The sequence below is a fragment of the Meriones unguiculatus genome, chromosome 4 (genome assembly GCF_030254825.1).
Source record: "Meriones unguiculatus strain TT.TT164.6M chromosome 4, Bangor_MerUng_6.1, whole genome shotgun sequence".
Classification (NCBI taxonomy): domain Eukaryota; kingdom Metazoa; phylum Chordata; class Mammalia; order Rodentia; family Muridae; genus Meriones; species Meriones unguiculatus.
The window spans coordinates 26574518-26594201 of NC_083352.1; the positions used below are offsets into that span (position 1 = coordinate 26574518).

Below are 19684 nucleotides of genomic sequence, written 5' to 3' on the forward strand. Positions count from 1 at the left end.
CTAGACCATAATTTTGCTTAATATAGAAGTGGGTTCCCTAGTAAGGGGGACAGGAATTGTTTCTGACATGAACTCAATGTCTGGCTCATTGAGCTTCCGCCTCTCTCCACCCTCCCCCACCCCCCGAGGGAGGAGCAGCCTTGTTAGGCCATAGATAAGGACATTGCAACCTGAAGATACCTGATAAGCTAGGGTCAGATGGAAGGAGAGGAGGACACCCCCTTTCAGTAGACTCAAAAGGGGACAGGGAGGAGATGAGGGATGGAGGGGAGGATTGGGAGGGAAAGAGGGAGAGGGCTACAGCCAGGATACAAGTGAATGTATAAAATTATTTAAAAATAAAATATATATAAAAAAAGAACACAATGTACTTTATTTCATTTTCACTTCTTCTATTACATTTGTAGGATTCATCCACACTGTGGTTCATTTTTACTTCTGTGGACCATTTTGGGGCCTGGCTATAATAGAGTTGTGTTCTATCTTGGAGTAAATGCATTTTGGCTTCTTTTCAGTCTGGGCCCTGAATATTATGTACATGGTTTTTGGTGAGGGCACGGACGTATTTCTGAGGTGCTGCTTCACGGGATTGAATTCATGGCTTTTGAAGACCAAGGGTAATTGAGAGCAATTGGAGAACTTTAGTCATTAGGAAACTTGCGGGTCCAGGGTTTCATTTTGTGTCATTGGACTGCTTTGTGTCCTTTCTAAACTTCTATGTTGAAACTTGAACCAGATGTCAGTATGCTTAGAGACAGACCTTTCAGCAGGTACTTAACATTAAATTAAGTCATAGAAGTGGTTTCCTACTCCAATAGAGAAAGAGAACATCCCCCTGCCATGCTCCCAGCAAGCAAAGGCCAGATGAGGACACAGCACAAAACTGGCCTCTGTCATCAGGTAGAGAGCACTTACCAAATATAAGGTCCTTTCACACTGCCTAAGACTTGATCTAGACTTTTCCTCACAACATTGGGAATGTAAATTTCTGTTACTTACCCAATTCAACTTATGACTCTGTTACAGTGGCCCCAGCAGACTTTAAAAACATTTTGTTCTGATGGTTTTTGTTTGTTGCTATCGCTGTTGTCAGGGAAAAAATTTTTTAAAAAAATATACACATTATTTTTACTGTTGTTAAAAGCCGATAAAACGTTTACTGGTACTCATTCTCAGGGATATAGTTAGTGGCATTCACTGCGTCCATGATGCTGTGTCTTGCTCCATAACTCTTCAGCATTGGCGGCAGTCATCTGTCCTACAAAGAGCTTGCACATTTGGTTTGGGGGGGAAATGACCAGAAACTGCCCTGGCCACATGCATATGAAGGAACTATCTTCCTCTTATTTGAGGGTGCCTTGATGCCGCTCTGTTCAGTGTGTCTGCTGACATGCTGGTTCGATGTACTCTTAGCAGGCCCGAGAGATTCTCGTCTGCCTTCACATCTGAATTTAGAAGGAGCCTGTCCTAAATTCGCCTTTTCCTGGAAGATGGGCAAAGACCATTGTTCCAACGTGGCTCAAGAAATTTCAGCCCCAAGGAAAAGGTCTTCGCTGTATCTGCACTCTAAGCCAGTGCTGAGCATTTTACATGTACCATCTCATGACACAAATCCCTTTTAAAATAGGTGATGGTGTATCCATTTTAAAAATTATATTACAGTGGTCAAAGAGATGGCTCAGCAGTTAAGGCCTGTGGCTACTCTTCCAGAGGACTTAGCTTGACTCCTAGCACCCTCATGGCCACTCACAGCAGGCTGTCACTCCAGTCCCAGGAGACACAGTGCCTTCTTATGACCTCCACAGGTACCAGCACATACGCGGTGCACAGACATACATGTAGGCAAATACCCATGTAATACATTAAAATAATAATAATGATAAAATAGTTAAAAATAAAATTGATACCGCGTTTCTTTATTTATCATTGTGTCTGTAGGTCTATGGACAGACACTTGGCGTGGAGGTGTATGTGTGTCCTGTATATGTGTGGAGGAGAGAGGACAACCTGTGGTATAACTCCCTCATCCCCCCTCCAATGAGGACACCAGGGACCAAACCCAGATTGTCAGGCTTGGCAGCAATCACCTCTACTGGCTGAGCCATCTTCTTTGTCCCTTAGTCTCACTTCATAGGTAAGGAAGCTAGAGCTTGACAGAATCAAGAACCTCAGCCATAATCATTTCTAGGGAGTGCTAGGGCCAGACTCAAGCTCAGTCTGATTTCTGAGTCTAGAAATGTTGTCAGATGCATGCTCACACACATACACACACCCCAGCAGAGAGATGCAGACTTACTGTTTTCTTCTACTGAAGGGAAGACTCTGAAAACAAGTAAAGCCAGACTTGTCTTGCAGACAGATGGAGCTGCCAGGTCCCCGAGGTACACCGGCTATCTCGCGCCTCTTCCATCTCTTCCCCAAGCCATCCTCTGCTTTTCTCAACCCGTCCTTTGTAACACTGGCTCTGTAGACTACATCTTTAGGGCTGCTTGCTGGCTTGATTACAAGGTAGACTCTTGTTTGGGAACACCGAGGTAAGGCACCAGGGAGTAAAGGGAGAGGTAAATGGGTAACTTCTGTGACCTCAACACAGATGTATGTACACACACACACACACACACACACACACACACACACGCGTGCACACGGGCACACACATTGATAGACGTCACCTTGGGACATTGGTGTATTCTTGTCTGTTTAAATTTTGTTCATAGTTTTTAACTCCCAACTGGAGCTGAGCATGGGGTGATAATGAATGACATGTCCTCTTCCAGCATTTTCTACTGTCCCACCTTTTTTGTCTATGTTGTCTTCAAACTCCAGGGGATCACTGGGTTCTTCCAGCCAAGATTTTCCTACCTCTACATGGGAGGACACTCAGCCCAGCTTGACTGAGACGAGCTCTCCAGTCCTGTTCGGAGAGTGAAGGAAGCTTTTGAGACAGCAAAGCTAAGCAGGATGGGCATTTGAAAGAGACACAGTAGGGGCTGAAAAAATTGCTCAGTCAGTAAAGTGCTTGCTGAAGAAACATGAGGTCCCAAGTTCAAATGCCAGTTAAAAGCCCCTCATGGCTGCTTGTGCGTAGAGTGGTGGTGGAGACACGGAGGTTCCAGAAGCTCCTTGGCCTGCCAGGCCAGCCTAAACGGTGAGCTCCAGCTTCACGGAGAGACCCTGTCTCAAAAAATAGGGGAAGAGTGATAGAAGCACTCGACACTGATTTCTGATCTCCACAAGTGTACACACATATGAACAAGTATATGCCACACACACACACACACACACACATACAAATGAAATAATTAAATAATAAAATTAAAAAGAGACAAAATGTCTCTGGCTTTAATGTGAGCCTGTGAGTCCAGAGATGCCTGTCATCTACACCTTAGGCTCTCGTTCAGGTGAACCAGTGGTTTCCCCATTTAATGAGGAGGCTGTTGTGTTACTGTAAATGACACTGTAAAGTCTTCATTACCCCCCCAAAGTATTGCTAGCGATGCAGCGATGCAGCAATGCAGCAATGCAGCCGCTGTGTTGTCTTTTATCTTAACGCTTCAAAGAAGAGCTTCTTTGCTGTTTCTGTAAAGTTGGTGTACAATTCTCCCCAAATCTCTCTCATGGCATTTGGACTAAGCTTTCTTTGTTCTTGTTCTTTTTCTTTTCTTTTTCTCCCCCTTCCTTCCTTCCTTCCTTCCTTCCTTCCTTCCTTCCTTCCTTCCTTCCTTCCTTCCTTCCTTCCTTCCTTTGTCCTTCTCTCCCTCCCTCATTCACTCCTTTTCTTTTCTTTCTTTTCTTTTCTTTTCTTTTCCTTTCCTTTCCTTTCCTTTCCTTTCCTTTCCTTTCCTTTCCTTTCCTTTCCTTTCCTTTCCTTTTCTTTCCTTTCCTTTTTTTTCTTTCCTTTCCTTTTCACTTCTTTTGCTCTCTTTTGCAAAGTAGCCCTCAAACATCTCCTCTTTCTTGTGTAACCACTCTGTAGTCTGTGAAAGACAATTGCAGACAATTACCCCACATCCATTTCCTCCAGGCTAAGAATCCTGGCAACTTAAATCTTTCTCGGAGATGTTTTCTCAGCACACCTCTCTGAATTGTGGCTTTTGAACCTTCTCATTTCATCTGGAAAGGTGGCAGGCAGCTCCGTGGATTTTCACAGGAGGACTTTGCTGGGAAAAATTGTGCTCTAACCATAGAGTTATAAGACTGAAATCTCTATATCAAACAGATGTCGTTTAAGTAAATAAGACGTGGCAAAAATTCAGCTAGGAACCATCCGCTCCCCACCAAGTGTGTATCTACAAGCTGTTTGGTTTGGTTTGAAGTTTCCTGGGGATGCAGTCCTGGTGTAGGTTTTGTGGGCCCATCAGCATGTTGTTATAAGGGGTTGGAGGGGTGTTAAGGGATCCTTTGGTCTTGAGGTGAAAGCTTTATGGTTTTGTGCGACTCATCCTGCCTGCCAATGTCTTCCTGTTCTTAATAGGGGTGAGGTGTAGTTGTTCCCAGGCTTTGTGAAGAGGAGCATTTAGGGAAGCTAGCCAAAAGGGGAGACTTCGAGGGAGCAGGGCTCAGCGGGGAGCTTTCAGTGGAGAGGAGGAGATCTCCTTTTCTTAAAGAAAGACCTCCCGTAAAAGATCTATTTTTGCCTTTAATGAATATGCTATTACTTGGCTAAGTCCCAAGGACCTAACACGAGAGCGACGCCTCCTATGTTCAGCTTGGGAGCATGACAGAGGATGCCTTAAATAGAAACCTTAAATTTAAAGAGAAATCTTGTCTTGCTAAAATAATGTTCGGAATAATGAACTTTCAATTGGCTCTAATTCTTTTTAAGCCTGCTTGCATTTTTTTTTTAAGCACTCCTATCATGCTGTTTCAGGAAACCCTGGGAGTTGGGTGTCCTTGTGGGCGGGTTCCTGAGATGAGCTCTTGGCATCCAGTAACCATACTCTGTACCTGTCTACAGGCAGACTTTTAAACAGAAACTCAATGCTTCTTTTTTTTTTCCTTCTTCCATTTCTCTTCTGCTCCAACTTTTAAATATAATTCAATCACAGGCTTGGGAAATTCAATGAATTAAATTACCACGATTAGCTTAAAGAAGAGAATCTATTCCTGGTTAGCTCAATTATTTTGAGGAAATTAACCGTTTAGAAAAGTGGCTTGCATCTGTCTGTGTGGTGGCATTACCCAGGAGTTCTCCCATCCCGAATTCCAAGAGTTTCTGTTCTGATAGGGGCTGGAGGAAAAACAGCCATTATCTACATCTTTACAGACTGTATAATTTTCATCTGCAGCCAAGAGTAGAGTCGTTGATTTAGGAGTGGGAAGAAATCACATTTCAAAAGCACCTTACCAGGAAGTTGTTTCATGAGAAGAGCCTGGAGTCTGGAGTTTGGTTTACTCTTGTTCCTACTTTGTTGTTTGGACTTGATCAGTGTGCTTGGACTCTCTGTGTGTCTCTCCCTTGGTCCCGTTGATAAAAAGAGTTTCAGCATAGACACAGAAGGGAACTTGAGGGGGATATTTATTAGGCATAGAGAGAGGGAGAGTAGACTGGGCTGCAGGATAGAAGGGTTTAAGAAAGGGAATAGACGATGGAGGGATGGTCACCTTAGACACACCTTACCAGGAGCTAAGCTCTGTGCACCCGCCTCCTCCTCTTATTCTGTTGTGCCCACTTTGTTTTTCTAAGCTGTATCTCTTTAAACTTTTATTTTATCAAAAATGCAACTTTCTACTGCCTGCTCTTCTGTCCCCATTCCCTAACTCGGCTAGACCTCACTCTCTCTAACCACAATATTCTGTCTTTGCGTTCCTTTCTGTGCCTGTTTTGAAGTTCCTTTCAATGAAGCCATGCCAAAGGGACTCTGGCCCATGACAGAGCACTCAGCATACAGAACAGGCTCTACACTGAGAGCTATTTTCCTGAAGCATGAACAGATTGGAAAAACCATCTTCTTCCCTCTTCTTCTTCTTCAATGCCTTGAATCTAAACCCACCCCGTTTCCAATGACTTGAAATTTCCTGAGTGTACGTAGATGGTCGTATCAGTCACCACTGAAGTTAAAGATTACAGATTAGAGCACCAGGTAACTGACAGTTCCAAGCTTTGCTAAGAACACCCGAGTTAGTGTAGCTATGGCCCAAAGCACCCAAAGGTCATCAAGCATTTACACAAACTCACTGTTACCATGGAGAAGTTATTAGCTAACTCCGAACCAGTGTTTCTTAATTGATGAAGTGAGATAAGACAAGTTCAACTCACAATTCCCTGCCAAAAACACGAGTCGGTGAGCGTTAAAGAACCCGCAGACCCATTGCAGGCAAGCCAGCAAGTATTCTTACCTGTGAGCAGGAGAAAATGGTGTCCAGGAAGCTTCTGTAATGAGTAAGTCCCACGAAGAGCATAGGAATTTTTCTTCTGGAAATCTGGTTGCTCTGCAGTTAGTGTTGAAAAGGTCTTTATTCTATGCTGACTTGGCTGAGGCATGTGGATCTTTCTGTCAGTTTTGATGGAGAGTAAGGTCCCGGGGCCGACTTGATGATCAAAGCAAGACCACATCAGAGCCCCCAGATGATTTGTCTGTGGGATTGCCAGGAAGGGCTCTTCATCGAATCCGGTGAACACAGAGATTAGAAACGGTTATGCAAGGTACAGACGAATTGTCTGTGCAGGTCAGAACATTAACAGTCCCTCTAGCTTCGTGGTTTTCACATTGAGCTTGCCTGGGAACACCTCGAGAGCTTGCTCTGTCACACATCCCTAGACCCCACACTGGGTTTCTGATTGAGGCGGCCTTGCCGGAGCTAGATGCTTCTCTGTTGTTAACAAGTTGCCGGGTGTTGTTGGTGCTGCTGGCGGGCCCTGCTGGCCCCGACGGCCATGGAGTCCCAATTAGGATGTGAATACCACAGGTCTCCTTATATTTCTCGCAACTTCTTATATTTTCAGGAATCCCCAGGAGTGCCTGTTGAAAAATACTGGTTCCCAGTCTCTCCAATGGAAAGCTTGATTTTGTAGATTCACATAAAAGTTGGGCAGTTCTCATCATGGACCAGGACCACGGGGACAATGCTGACTCACATGACAGCCACCTGTTATATAACTCTGGATCCAGGAACTCCAGAGCACTCACATGGTCTCCATGTGCATCTGGCACACGTGTGGAACACACACACACACACCCACACCCACACACGCAGGTGAAACCTCTGTGTGAACTTAAAGACAATGAGAACAGATCCCTTGTACCTCTCTTAAGGATTCCGGTTGTGCAGGGAGGGCTGGCGACTCACGTCTTGAGCTTCTTAGGTGCCTCTGTCTATCGCTAAGCTGTTTTATAGGGCGGCAGAGTTCTAGGAAAGGTAAGACAATGTTCCAGGGTTGGTGGGAGGCATGGTGCTGCATGAGTTGACTCCCTGCTCCTTCCTGGTGGGGCAGTCAGAGGCAGTGTTTGTTTCTTCTGCCACCGGCTTTCCAGTGGAGAAGCCCAGGGAATAGGGCCCTGCACCAAGATACACACACAAACACACACAGACACATACACACACGCCTTTTAACAATGCACTAGTAATGTCTATTTCCTTTCAAACACATTCTCTAATGCATCTGGGAACTATGGGAAATGGGCTGATACAATCTAGACTGGTTTGTGGTACATACACAATAAGGCAAACTATGCCTTCCGTATCCACTGTTTATTATCTTACACTTATGCATAATCGAGTGTGCATCTGATTGAAATCAGATATATTGTGAGAAGAGGCACCTGCAAGAGAAAAAAGTTTCAACTTATTCTGTCAGTCAAAATAGAGAACCACCCATGCCATACTCCTTCGCCACCAAACTCCTCTCTTAACCTCCCAAACAATAATCAGGGGCTCATGGGCCACTAGTACTCTTGAGAGCATATTTCTTTCTGATCTGTCCTACTGCTTTGCTCTGGATCAAGTCTCCTTTCTTGTGTTCAGTTTGTGTGAGCTTTTATTTCAGTTCTTTGAAGAAGAGGCTAAGAACCTGGGAACGCTCAGCCTCGACTCTGGCCATTGGTAATAGGAACGCTGGTGTCTGTGGGGTCTGAGTACAGCAGGCACTTAGAAATTGCTTTTGCTAAAAAGCATTGATTCCTCTCATCCACCCTCAAGGTAATTGAAAGTACTAGGAAAGCCTGCATCTTCCCTGTTCTTTTGTGTGTGTATCTGTATTCATTTCTGTCCTAGTTTCCTTTCTATTTCTATGATTAAAAAAATTTTTTTTGACCAAAAAGCAACCTGGAAAGGAAAGGGCTTATTTGGCCCACACTTCTGTCTCACAGCTCATCATGGAGGGAAGTCAGGGCAGAAATTCAAGCAGGAATTGGAGGCAGAACTGAAGCAGAGGCCATAGAAGAATGATGTTTACTAGCTTGTTTTCATGACTTGCTCCACTTACTTCCTTATACGACCTAGGACCATCTTCCCAGGAATGGTACCTCCCACCGTGGACTGGACCCTTCACATACATCATTAATTAAGAAAATGTCTCCATAGACACGCTCACTGGCCAATCTGACGGGCAATCCCTTAATTGATGTTTCCTTTTCCCTGGAGACTCTAGTTTGTGGGAAGTTGACAAGAGCAGTTACCACGCCTATTGATGTCACAAAATGCCTGACAAGGGGTAACTTAAGGGAGGAAGAAGGCCCTCCGTTGGCTCACGTAGCCTGTGGGGACATGTTCCTTCTTGGCTGGGAAAGCAAGTGGGCCTGAACAGAAGGCTGGCTGGTTACGTTGCTTGGACAATCAGGAAAAGAAAGCAAACAGGAAATGAGGTTGGACTACAATAACCTCAAGGCATACCTCAGTGACCCACTTCCTCAGCCAGACTCTACCTCCTAATGGTTCTACAGCCTTCTCAAACAGGAACACCCGCTGAGGACCAAGTATTAAACACAGAAGCCCAAGGGAGACATTTCATACTCAAACTATAACAGTCTCCTTTACTTTGCAACAGACTTCGGCTTGGATGGACATAGGCTTGACAGTCAGAGAGGTGTGTGTCTACCTAACATAGCCAAGACTGAAAACACAGAGATTCCATGGCAAACAAAGCCTTGCAGAACAGACCATCTGCCTGAGGCAGGTAATTCTCTATGATGGCAAGGGATATTCCCCTCCCACTCCTGAACCAGCTCGTCTCCTCAACCAGTAAGGACTTCTTCACCCGACAGAACCAGAACAAAGATCACCTTGACTATGCCTGCATGACTCACACATTTCTCTCCTTTTGTTTATATGCTTCTTCTGTTTAACCTCATGTATATGTCTGTATCCTGATGATAGAGTTGGGGACTCACTGGATCCTTTGTCCACTCTTCCCAACGTGGTGTGGCCATATTGATTAAATCTCCTTTCTCTGCTGTTTGCCATTATTAGTCTCTTTATTTGGCACACTGAGATCAATGACTAAGACTAGTCCTTTCTGAAAGTGGAGATTTTGCCCCCAAACTTTTGGATACAGGCCGCACCAACTCCTGGTGAATGCCAGTGTATTCAGCATCCAGAAAGTTTGCCTGCTTTTCAGTGTTCATAGTTTTTATTTTACAGGCCTGATAGATTGAATGATTGCACATATAACTAAATTTTCATCTCCAGTTCCTTCCCATTTCTTGGAGGTTAGTAGGTGAGACTGGGAGTTTATCCCCAGTAATAATTTACTGGAGATCTTTCTGTCATTGTCAATCCCTTTTTGAAACTAAATAAAGGCAAACACTGAGTTTTCTCATCAGCGTAAATTCAGATATAGCCTGCAGGATCTCATGATTAGCAAAAAAAAATCCTCTTACTGTGGCTGAAGAATGGAAGTTGGAGAAAGCTGTCTCAAGATTAACATGTAAATGAAGCCAGTTGGCAGAGAAAGACTGGAACTTCTCTTCTGCCTGGGCTGGACACAACAAAAGAGCATGGTCTAGGAACACCTACGATACAAACAAGGGAGAAGCAGATGCAAGTGTGCTGGCCCAATGCTTTTCACTTAGCTCACTAGCCTGCTCCCATTCTCAGGTGTTCCTTTCCTTTCATACTCAACTGATTCCATTCCTATTTCAATCCCTGTATTCCTGGTCCAGTTCTTTGCTGTGTCCTCTTCTTTCCTTCCTTCCTTCCTTCCTTCCTTCCTTCCTTCCTTCCTTCCTTCCTTCTTTCCTTCCTTCCTTCCTTCTTTCCTCCTTCTTCTCAGTCATTACATGGAGGGCTTTGATGGATTTTAAATTAAGAAGTGGCTAAAAGGTCTCACTGGAAGCTGGGATGGGGAGCCTGAGAAAGGATTACAACTGATAAAACTCCAGAATGCAGGAAGGTAGGTAACTTCACTGCAAAGTCAACACCCTTGTTTGAGGAGAGTCCTGGGATCCCACACCACATACTTCCAGAGCCCAGGTCATCATTACTTTAACATCAATTGTCTATTTGCAATAGGACTATCATCTTTATGTTGCCAGCTTTTGCAGTGAATGTGGACTTTCCAATTTATGTTGGAATTCTCGCTACTCAGCTGGTGAGAAGCTTTAGTAAGACTCCAGGATGGGGCTCCTCTCCTGTCTCATGTCCCCCAAATTCCCCTTCCTCCCTTGCCTTGCTTATTTTCTCAACCTCCTGTTCTACACCCTTTACAATTCAGTATGCAACTGTCCTGACAGGAGCAGATTTATGTTAGTGATTTTACTTTATTTTATGTTTATTACTATTTTGCCTGTGTGTGTGTGTACCACCTGTGTGCCTCCTACCTGTAGAGGTCAGAAGAGGATATCAGGTCCCCTGGAACTGGAGTCATAGTCAGTTGTAAGCCACCACAAGGGTTCTGGGAACCAGACTTGAGTCCTCTGCAAGAGCAGCCAGTGCTTTTAACCATGGATCCATCTTTTCAGCCCCAGCAAAGGAATTCTAGAGAGGGACAGGCATGCCCTGCTGTTTAGCTATTAGGCTATTGAGATAATGGAGTCCAAGGAATTGGAATTTCTTCAGTAGTTTCATACTGGTGAAGAAAAAGGCTAAGGCATGTTGCTAGCAAGAGGGGGCTTGTCTCCTAGAATGGGATTTCATGACAACTTTTAGGACAGACCTGGAGCCAGGAGTTGAAACAATGATGTTTTGAATATGGCGGAACCACTCCTTAAACAGGACCACTTAGGTATGCAGACCTCCTGCCCTATATTTGTGAACAAGAATTTCTGAAATGAAGCTACAAAGGCTGCGAACACTCCAAGGACTGTGGGGAGTTTGGAATGTTGAAGATTCAGAGCCTAATTACAATGTCTCTTGGGCCATCATTAGTCCCCTAAGGAGTCATTCCTTGCCCACCTCTCTGTCATACCTAACATCCCGACTGTAGATTAAAATCCTTTTGGAATGTATTACTTAACAAAACTCTATTTTCTGCCAATTCAAGTGCTAAAAATGTTATCAGATAACACCGGAGGCCTATAGTTGAGATTCCCCCTACCTGGCTCTGATGTTTCCACCAATGTATTTTAAAAATGCTTTGATGTATAACTTTCTTTGTCCTGTTACCATAAAAGCTCTCAGCTTTCACATTGAAACGTGGGTTTGGGTTAACTTAAACCCATGTTTCTAAGCCTTGGTCACTCAAATTTGGTGTAGGCATCCTTTCATTGGGCTGTTTTGTTGGATTCCTATATTTATACCACCCTTCCAACTTTTCTTCCACCTCAATCTCTTCCAACCTCCCAACACTAGGTAGGCAAAAAAGAAGGTTAGAGGGGAAAGGGCATAAATTTCTTTAAACTACATGCTGCTGATTAAGGGCATTGAGTTCCTCCAGGGCAAGTGCAATCTTGATTGTCAGGATATCTCTTTGCTCACAACCACTTGACAAAACGCAACAACAGTAATCAGCACAGCAATAGGAACCAGCAGCAGCAGGGACAACAGTAAAGGGACAGTAGCCATCTCAGGCCCTCTCAGGGTTCTCCCAGTTATGCCCTCTCCAGAGTCCCCAGAATCAAACTATCTGCAGATGGCAAAAACCATGCCCTTCCTAGAGCATGGGACAATCATAGTTAATAGCTGTGGAGAATCTGAAGTAGTACCATATCGCATACCTGGGATTAAAACAAAAATATCTTCACATAACATAGCAGGGTTTTTACAGAAACCAAAATTCTCACTACAATTTGGCTTCAGAATAACTTTTTTCTTATCCCCTTTGAGTTAAGAGACATGATTTGCATTGACAAATTAAATCTGAACTTATGCCAGACGGACTTGGGAGTCACTGGGCCTCTTTATTTGTGTGGCCACGTTGAATAAATCTCCTCTCTCTGCTTTTTACTGTTGCTTGTTGCTTGAATAGTGAATGGGTCACTGGGCCAACCTTATTAGGGCTGCTATGGTCTGGGTTCTGATCCCAACAACTCTAATAACAAGAAGATTCAAAGGCAGAATGTACAAGCAAACAAACAAACAAACAAACAAACAAAATCCTCCTTTACTTCACAAAAACACCCTCTGGGTTCCAATTCTACCTAGATCCCTGAACAATGGTATTTCTCACTGGAGGTGCACAGGAAGTCTGGCTTCTTGCCACTCAGATCCTAGCTCCAATGTGCTTGTTCCAAGCAGCACAGTTTGGAGATACACACATCCTAGTTACTAATACATTTTCCTCCTCCTGATTCAACTTTTACATTCCGAGTTTTGGCCCTCAGATAAACAAGCCTATAAAGCAGGCAGAGAAGCACAATATTAACTTAGAAATTCTATCACTCAAGAAATATCAAGTGCTGCTGTGGTTGGGCTCAGTGTAATCCTAGCTACACAGAGACAAAGGGGAATGAACTTGATGTGGCTTCCCTTGGACTGACAGACCATTGCCTGAATGTGGACATGAGCAAGGTCATTCAGGTCTTTTCTATGTGCTCTTCCTACGTTGGGGTACTAGAGGTATAACCTTCTAGGCTGCCAAAATGCAATTGCATCAAGTATGTAAGAAACCACTTTCCTGTCAGCCCAACAAGGGTCTGTATTACCTGCACCTTTGTCTTAGTTAGGGCTTTATTGCTGTGAATAGATGCCATGATCACGGCAACTCTTATGGAAGAAAACATTTGATTAGAGCTGTCTTACAGTCCACAGGTTCAGTCCATTGTCATCATGCTGGGAAGCACGGCAGAATGCAGACAGACATGGTACTAGAGAGGTAGATGAGGGTTGTACATTTGGATCCAAAGGCATCAGGAAGAGAGGGTGACTCTGGGCCTGGCTTGAGCATCTGAAACTATAAAGTCCACCCCTAACAACACACTTCCTCCAACAAGGCCACACCTCCCCACAGTGCCATTCTCTATGAGCCTATGGAGACAATTTTTTATTTCGACTACCACAACCTCCCATTTCTTCTTTGTTCAGATTAGTTAGTCACATCAGATTGTTAAATCCAGTTGACACCAATGGGATGAGACAAAGTATCCCGCTCAGTTTAGGGATGAATTATTTTGGTGAGTGTGTTTGCTAGCCCAGCTTGGCTTCTGAAGCACCCTTTTCCAAAACCGAAATTGCTTTGCAGAGTTATTTTCACTTTGTGTGTCCCTTCACGTGGTACTAAGATTATTATTATTTTTTTCCAGACAAAGTGGACCTGTCACTAATAACTTCTTGATTACCTTTCTGGTATGCACGGGCCCAAGGAGGCCTTGCTTCTCATGTTGACTTCGTGTGACTATAATCAATGGTTCCTACAATCTTGGAAGTTGAAAGTGACAGAAATTTGGTCTCTGGCAGTTCTGGTAGCTTCAAGCCTGCAGTCTCCATCATGGAGATGAAATCTGTTTCCAGAGGGGTGTGCTTTTCTCTGGCTTCTGGTGGCTGCAACAGTCCTTGGTTTAATAGCTTCATCAACCCAGTGTTCGTGGTTAATATCATAGAATCATTTGCTGCTGCTCCATTCTACATAACCGTGTGTGTGTGTGTGTGTGTGTGTGTGTGTGTGTGTGCATTTGAGATTTCCTTCTCTCTTAAAAAAAAAAGATATTTCTGATGGCACTTAGGGCTACCTGGGTAATCCTGGATTATCTTCCCATCTCAAGAGCTTTACATCTGCCTAATATCCCCCTAATATTCTCTCTTTTTTTTTTACAAGCAAGATAGCATTTTGACTACCAGAGATTATTGGGGGCCATTATTCACCTTGTATTGGCATTCCTGCAAACTATAAAGAAAAACTTCGAGAAGAAGCCACTGGTGTTTGTCTTTGATCTTCAAAGAGCTCCGTTCAGAGGTCAGAAGGCCAGATTAGGGAAATCCAGCCCCTCAGCCCTCAGAGGCCCAGAGAAGATCTTCCCCAGGTTACTTTGCAGAGCTGGAAGCCACAGGACTATCTGACCTTCAATCACCTGACTCACAAGTGAGCTCCCTGCTGTTTTCTCAAAGTCCTTTGCAGGGGCCTCCCGGAAGCCCTATCTGAACCCCTGGGTTTGTCCAGGGCTGCTGATGTGAGAAGTGGGCAGGAGGTTCCGGGATGATCTGGGAGTGGTAAGATATTAGAGGAAATTTTACCCATCTGGCTGGGACAAAAGATCTTTGGTCTGGTCCCAGGCTGAAGGCTGCCAGCATGCCTTTGCCCTTTTCCTCTGAGCAGAATGCTCACAGAACTTCCCAGGGGAACTGATTCACAGGCTCCCACAGACTCCCAGGGCTGCCAAGACCGATAAGCGGCTTGAGCAAAGCTTTGCTGCATCTTGTTAGAGCCAGCTGCAAGGTAGGGCTCTATGAATGCAGAAACAGGGAGACCTTTGAAGTGCAAATTCCGAGCTACCGAAGGGTCCTGGTTTTGTGAAAAGAGGGGTTTCTCCCAGCCCCTGCTTGGAGAAAAACTCTGGGAGCATTGAGTCGTGCCTTAAGAGCCAAGGCTTGGCTGGAAGGATAAGAGCTTCTGAGGGAAAAGGAATACATTCCCCCCAATGGCTCCTCCTGCCTGGATTTTGACCAGCAGCCTCCCCTTCACTGTCTTGGCTTTCCAGCACCCCATCTCCACTGGCCCCTAAGCCTGGAGACTTGATCTCCCCCACATCAAGGACCCCTTTAACTTCCACTGCTTCATTCCTGGACCTTGCTTTGACTGCTCTCCTCTTTAGGTATAAAAATAGGCGATGCCTATTCTGGAGAGAGCCAAGCGCCTAGGAAAGCAAGGAGTGTAAAAGTAGGAGCTGGAAAAGATGAGTACACAAAGTCTTCCTCAAGCCACTTGGGAAATTCCTTCACATCTGACATCCCAAACTAAAAGAGTGTAAGGGAACACACGTGTGTTATTTTACCCTCCTAAGTGTGGGCTCTTTGTGACAGCAGCCTTAGGGAACTAGAACAGGTTTTTCCATCTTTTGTTGGTAGGACTGAAATATTTTATATCATCTGGCTCCTGACAAGAGCCCTTGGCTCCAATCTACCTATCTTGGCTTTGGTGTCTCAGACATAGGTCTTCCTGTGTTGCAAGACCTTTAATCTCTCTCTCTCTCCCGCCCTCATCTATGTACCGTGTGTTTCAGGCTGCCCTCAAGCTCACCACGTAGCTGAGGCTGGTCTTGAACTCCCGCTCCTCTTGCCTCTGCCTCCCCAGTACTAGGATTACAAACACCTGTCACCATGCCTTAGCTTGACTTTTCTTTTCTTGAAAATAAAGTCCACAGTCTTTAGCTCAGAGCCCCAGCATGTACTCCCCCAAAGTCCTATTTTTTCCAGCCTGACAATGGAGCATGAACACCGGGACTCTGTCTGCACGTATGTCCTATCTCTATTATTGGCTTTCTGTAGATGAGATGCTGTCTTCAGTCCGTCTCTATGCAGATGGTACTTCGAGATGTACCTCAAGTACTGACTTCTCCAATGAGACCTCCCTGTTCCCAGCCCATGCCCAGTGAAATGTGGTTTGCCTTCTTTGAATATGCATTCCATCTCTACTTTGGTATATGTCCATTTTACCCTGTGTCTGACTTACGTTTTTGTATAGTTTGTAGTACTTAAATATTTTGAGTGATTTGTTCATTAAGCAGTTGAGTGAAATGAAATCTGAACTGGGCACCACAGTGAAGTCTCCTTGCTGCTGATGTCGTCGTAGGTGGGTACTAATGGCTGATGGCAAAAACGAGCCTTTGGAGAAGAGGACAGGGCAAATGAGCCAGATTTTGTTTCTGCTTCCAGTTTTTCAAGTCTTCACTGTGACATACCCTGAGAGACTCGGGAATAAATCTTAGTGATTTAAGAGAAAAAAGACATGCGACTATCTGATAGCCTCAGACTCAAATGTGACTCTAGTTTGATTCTGCTGTTGAAAACGCTGATGCCATTTCAGGTAGCTAACAGGTCAGTCCTAGCACAGAGAGGGGCAGCCTCAATCTTTTGCAGCCATCTTCTGATAGAGTTTGTGTCAACATGATGGCTGTTTCTCAGTCCCAGATGAGCAGAAGAACAGTTTCCATCTCCAAGAAATCCTGGCTAAGACGTCAGAGGAGAGCCTAGGAATCTGACCTTGAAGCAGCACAGAAGATCTGATGCTCACTGCTCTTAAAAAAATAAAATAAAATTCAGAGCTGTTTCCAAATTTGGAATTACTCAGAGCAAGCTCTGATTGCTGCCTCTGGTGCTTCTTCTCAAGGGATCACTCCCAAATTTTGCTCTTTCCAGCTGGGATTCAAACAAACAAACAAACAAAACCAAAACAAAAAAACCAATACAATAGTTACCATCTAAAATGAGAATGGTTAGACAATTCATTGTTTTAGTTAGTTTCTAGATACGCCAAACCTTGATGTCCCAGGCCAGGAAGGAAGCTTGTAATTCACAAGCCTGGCTACTCAGTTTATGAATAACACAGGCCCACACTGCCACTCCAGCTGAAAAGCCACCAGAGACAAAAGTGAGTCAATGTCATCATGTCACTTTAGTTACCTGATGGTGACCACACTAAGTCATTTTGGGCTCTCACTTGTGCTAAGATAACCAAGTATGGCTAAGGCAGACAGAATGGGTCTGACTTCTGTGGTGCCTGGGGTGGAACCCGGGGCCTTGCATAATTGAGGCCAGTGCTTTCCCACTGAAATAAACCCTCAGTCTAGACTACACCCTCAGACCAGAGCTGGTGTCTTGTCTTAGCTGATCTTGTGTCCCGAGAAGAGACCCAAATGATTAATAGATGTCTTATTCTCATGACCCCTTCCCTCACTCCAGAGGCCAAGCAGTGTTGACCATTCCCAGTGATGGGGGTTGGAAGAGCTAGCATGGTCCAAGGTCATAGTGCTGGTCCCTCTTGAGCTGTCCGTGCTAATCCCTGAGATTTATTGCTGCCTCCTAAATAAACAAAGACATCGGAAGAGCATAATCTAGATGGATGAGCAAGATGGAAAAGTCATTTTTTCAGCCTCAATAGTGTTTGCTTATCTTTTGGCCGTTGCTTTTAACCCTAAGAGTGGGAAGCGTGCCAGTCCGTTTCGCTCCGATCATCTGGTAACGGCACTGCTGAAATGAACTGAGTGCCCCTCTGCCTATCACAAGCATGCTATGTGGAGGAGGCAGAGATCCTAGAGGAATACTGATGGGGTGGAGGTGGGGGCGGGGGGTTCTGAATGTGCTTCTCTATCAAGATGTGACGGTCAGGAACCTTGATCTCCCTCAGGCCATGGAAACTTAGCTCAGATATTTGTGGCAGTTCCATAGTCACTTCCCATTCTCAGCATCATTGTCTCAGGTGGAAAGCTCGGGGAGGCTGAAATAGTGCCTCAAGCCTGAGGGGGGAGGAGAAACCAATGTGAATATTTATTATTTTAAAAACGATCTTATTTTTATTTTTAATATATGTATATGTATGTCAGCGTGCCCATGAACGCAGGTGCCTGTAGAGACCAGAAGAGGGTGTCGGAGTCCTTGGAGCAATTGTGAGCTGAGTGACCTCTTGTCTGCCATGGAGTTACACGCCTTCTATAGGGTTCCTGTCTCTGAGAAAGGTCAGATCCTAGTGATGACTTCTCATCCACCTCCCCAGAGAGCCCCTCAGACTCTGATAGAAATTCAGTTTCATTCATTTATGTATATGTATACACATCTATGGTGAAAGCACACATGTTTATGTATTTGTATAATACATGCATATGGCACGTGTGTACATGTGTATGTACATCTCCTACTGATCCCTATTTCTGTCCTGGACTTAGACTGAGCTATTTTAATCTTTCAGGCAGCTCTTCATAGGTTCAGGCTTTTTAGAACAATTCGAACATTCTACCCATAAATCCTGCCTGGAAATTACTTATGGAAGCTGAGTCACCTTCCTCCGTGCCGAAGCCTGGGGGTCCATTGCTGAGGCTTTCCTCGCTAATCAGACTCATTCACAGGGATACCAGAGCAGCCCTTGCTGGCTGGGGAAGAGTCAGTCCTCCTAGGTCATGAAATGCAGGGGACACCTTATGTTTATCACCTCGCTGAGGATTTATGACTACCTGGGTGTTCTGTTTCCAGAGACTGCGTTCTGAAGGAACGCTTCTTGCCCTGCAGTAAGGACAACCTCTTTATTCACATCAAAACACGACAGCAAGTAAAGGGCAAGATTTTTTTTTTTTAAAGCCCATTTTTATTCAGAGCGGAAACTTATTCAAATCGGACCTTTAGAGCGCTCCCTTCCACTGTGCAGGTGGTGCGGACGCCCTGCAGCCTTGCCCGGTCTATCATCTTTTATCTGTAGCTTTAGAAGAACAAAAGGGGTGCCACATGGCAGGAGGGATCAACAGAGCCAGCATGCGAATTAGTTAACCACTTCTTGCCTCCAAATGTTTCTGGTGGCTTCCTACCCATGGGTACCCATGTTTGGGTGCAGAAGGGAAGTTGCCGTGGAGCAATTAAGAGCAAGAGAGATTGTTGGGCAGCAAGGCAGAAGTGTGGGACTGAACTCAGCCTTCAGCAAAGTCAACGCTCTTGAAGGAAACCAGAAAGGTAGAAGTCTTCGTTACTTTTCTGTTGCTGTGACGCCCAAGGCAACTTAGAAGTTACAGTTTCAGAAAATGGGTCCTTAACCATCCTAGAAATGAGCATGGTAGCAGGCAGACAGGCCTGGTGCTGGAGCAGTGGCTGAGAACTCATTCGTTGAGACATCAACCAGGACAAAGAAGCAGAGATCAGGGTGCCCTGGTTTGGGCATTTTGAGCCCTCAAAGCCCACCTTCAGTGACATGCCTCCCCCAGCTAGGCCAACAGCTTCTAATCTTTTCCCCAAAGTGTTCTACCAGCTGGAGACCAAGCATCCAAATGTATGAGCCTCTGGGGGCCATTCTCATCCAAATCACAATCTCATCCAAACAATCACAATTCACAAATCACAATTCGGGTTTCTTGAATCAGAGCTTGAAAACCTTGAAGACTTAAAAATATCGACACGTCATCTCTGTCACCTCAGAAGGTCACACTCCACCTTGGACCTCCAGGCTGCTTGGGGAGGTTTCGGGCACCGTTCTTTCATCTGAGAAGGGTCAGGAAGCTGCTTCCCTTGTGTGGGCTCAGGCCAAGAAAGGGGTGGTAGGGTTCTGAGGATTCTAGTGATGGGACTGGCCTGCACGAGCTTTCGTTCTGTTTACGCATCGCATTTGCTCTCAGGGCATCCATGATTCCCTCGGCCTGCCCGGTTCCTAGTCTCAAACTGCACCTGCCTTTTACAATTT

General features: G+C 44.9%; 2 long non-coding RNA genes across 2 annotated transcripts; one reads left to right on the top strand and one right to left on the bottom strand.

Annotated features, from left to right (window-relative positions):
- Nucleotides 1–350: 350 nt before the first annotated feature.
- LOC132653611 (uncharacterized) lies at nucleotides 351–6476 on the bottom strand. Its single transcript, XR_009591351.1, has 2 exons — nucleotides 6340–6476; nucleotides 351–3174 (listed from the first exon to the last, which is right to left on the bottom strand). It is a non-coding gene; the product is annotated as an uncharacterized LOC132653611 (long non-coding RNA).
- Nucleotides 6281–9401, top strand: LOC132653612 (uncharacterized). Its single transcript, XR_009591352.1, has 2 exons — nucleotides 6281–6382; nucleotides 6947–9401. It is a non-coding gene; the product is annotated as an uncharacterized LOC132653612 (long non-coding RNA).
- Nucleotides 9402–19684: the final 10283 nt, after the last annotated feature.